The following is a 2403-nucleotide window of genomic DNA, read 5'->3' as shown; positions in this document are numbered from 1 at the left end:
GCAGTGGTCCAAAAAACACTGCTTTGAAATGAACATACCCAGAGTAATTTAGTTTGTCCATAATTGATGCATTATAATGTATTGCAAACTGCTGCAAGCTTCAGCACAGGCACTACATAAACACACTTTTGAGCAGTACTTTTGTATGTGTTTATACACAGTACAAACCTTCTTTTTTTTTTCTTTTAAATAAAATTTTGTTTCCAGGGCCAAATCAGTTCTGAATTAAATTCCAAATTTCAACTGACCAGAGCTCAAGTGTTCATGTCTGTGAGGCACTACCACCAGTAAGTATCCTACCTCTCAGACTCTTCAGCTTAAATCTTCAGATACTCCCAAACCCATGCCAGGCATCCTACATGCAAGTCTGGAGGCCTTGGAGTTCAGGTGCCCTCTAGTCAAAAGACCAAAAGGAGCAAGCTAGAGGGAAAGCCCAAGATCAATCCCGCATTGCCATAAATTGTGCACCCAAGATCCTCCCATAGTTCATAGTTATAGTTTCATAGTTTCTAGGGTTGGAAGGGACCTGAGTAGATCATCTAGTCCAACCCCCTGCCATGGGATTGCCATACTTTAAAACTATTGACTCTGCTGGGGCCCAGCCCAATGAACTGTATGGCAAGTCATGAGTCTTTTGACTCTGAATTAAAAGCATGGATAGTTTGACCCCTGTGCTGTGGGCAGGCTGACCCCTTTGAGAGTCTACAAATACCTCCAAATGCAAGGATCTTGGCTACACAATTTATGGCGATGGGGAACTGTTTTGGGGTTTTCCCCTTAGCTTGCTCCTTTGGTCTTTTGTCTAGAGGCAAGCAAAACTATGGGGCATTTGAGCTCCAGGGCGTCCAGGCTTGCAGCTGGCATGCAGGATGCCTGCCACAGCTCTGGGAGTATCTGAAACCCCAGGCTGATGAGTCTGGGAGGTAGAATACTTGCCCATGGTAGCACCACACAGTTTAACACTTGGGCTCTGCTCAGTCAAAATTTTGGATTTCAATTCAGAATTGATGTAGCCCTGGAAAATAAATTTTATTTAAAACAAAACAAAACAAAACAAACAGCATTTTTGGCACCAGAGGAGGGTGTCTGAGCTTGTTCCAGCCACTCTGAGTGCCAGTCTGGTATCGCAGTACCTCCAGGCCCAAGGGTTTCCCCATTTTGGGGGGGCAACTCCCCCCTTTTTTTTTTTTTTTTTTTAGGGCCATGCAAAAAAAGGTTCCCATCAGTGTCCAATATGGCCCATGCTTTTTATGAGCACACTCAGCATAGGCTACATTCAATCAACTTCACTGTTGGCTTCCATGACTGAGCACATGCTGCTTCTAGCAGCAGTTTAATGATAGACAGTGTATTTAATTGGGGGGGGGGGGGAGTTGATGGTATGCAAATATAAAACAAAGAGCTTTCTTCCATATGCTGACTGGTGGGAGAAACCTTGTCTTGCATTTGAGTAAACAATGTATGTGCAGAAACTGAACTTTAGACATCTAGGGTACCTGCAGATGTAAACCCCACCCCAGAAAACAGCACTTTACTTTAAATGTGGTGCGTTCCTGTGCCAAGCCCTGTGCATGCCCAGAAGAGGCAGTGTGTTATTTCAGCCTGGCTTGCTTGACACCTTTAAAGACTGGATGCTTTACTGGGGCTCTTTTGGCCCTTTTACCTAATAGCTGATTGAATCAGCTTTTGCTAAAAGCGCCAAAAAGCCCTGCTGAAGTGCCCAATCTTTACTTCAGTCTGGCTCTGCAGCATCTGTAACGCTCTGCTTTTTCCAATAAAGCATGTTTTGTTTTAACGTTTGCAAGCAGTCCTACAGAACAAGCTAATAAGGACTCAAGACGCTCTAATAATGAAAACTTTGCAAAATATTTAACAGATTAGAGATCAAGGTGTCAGAAGACATGCTGAAGCAAGCTGACAAAATACAAAGAAGTCACCAGACCCATACGACATAGCAGAGGTTCTCAAACTTTTTTTATTGCATACTGCATTCCAGATTTACCAGCTGCATGTGTACCCCCACCAGCATACATTTTATATTTTAACTAATAACAGAAGCTACAATCCATCCCTGCTTCATTAGAGCCTGAATCTGGGGTACTGAGACTTCTCTCCAGTCAGTTAGGCTAGAGACAGACATTCAAAAAGCCTGAGCCTGAATTGATTCACTCAATCCAGGTTAATCCAACCTGGCTAGGCTAAACCGGTTTGTAACCGTACAGACATCCCCTCTGGACTGAGAAATGTAGATAAGCACCAATAGAGATTTTCTTGGCTGATAGTGATAGCCAATTATTCACCAGGTATACTGGCAGATACCAATCCGGTTCACTGGTTTACAGGAGCACAGCCAGGCAGTGTGGAGAGCAGCACCCTGCAGGTAAGTCTGTGGAGGGGAAGGGG

General features: G+C 44.0%; 1 protein-coding gene across 2 annotated transcripts in view; it reads right to left on the bottom strand.

Annotated features, from left to right (window-relative positions):
• RANBP10 (RAN binding protein 10) overlaps positions 1 to 2403 on the bottom strand; it is a 240360-nt gene that overhangs the window by 132119 nt on the left and 105838 nt on the right. The window lies entirely within an intron of this gene.

This window comes from Gavialis gangeticus, unplaced genomic scaffold (genome assembly GCF_001723915.1).
Source record: "Gavialis gangeticus isolate Ggan-Ray unplaced genomic scaffold, GavGan_comp1, whole genome shotgun sequence".
In the NCBI taxonomy this organism is placed as follows: domain Eukaryota; kingdom Metazoa; phylum Chordata; order Crocodylia; family Gavialidae; genus Gavialis; species Gavialis gangeticus.
This window is presented reverse-complemented; position numbering and strand designations above follow the sequence as displayed.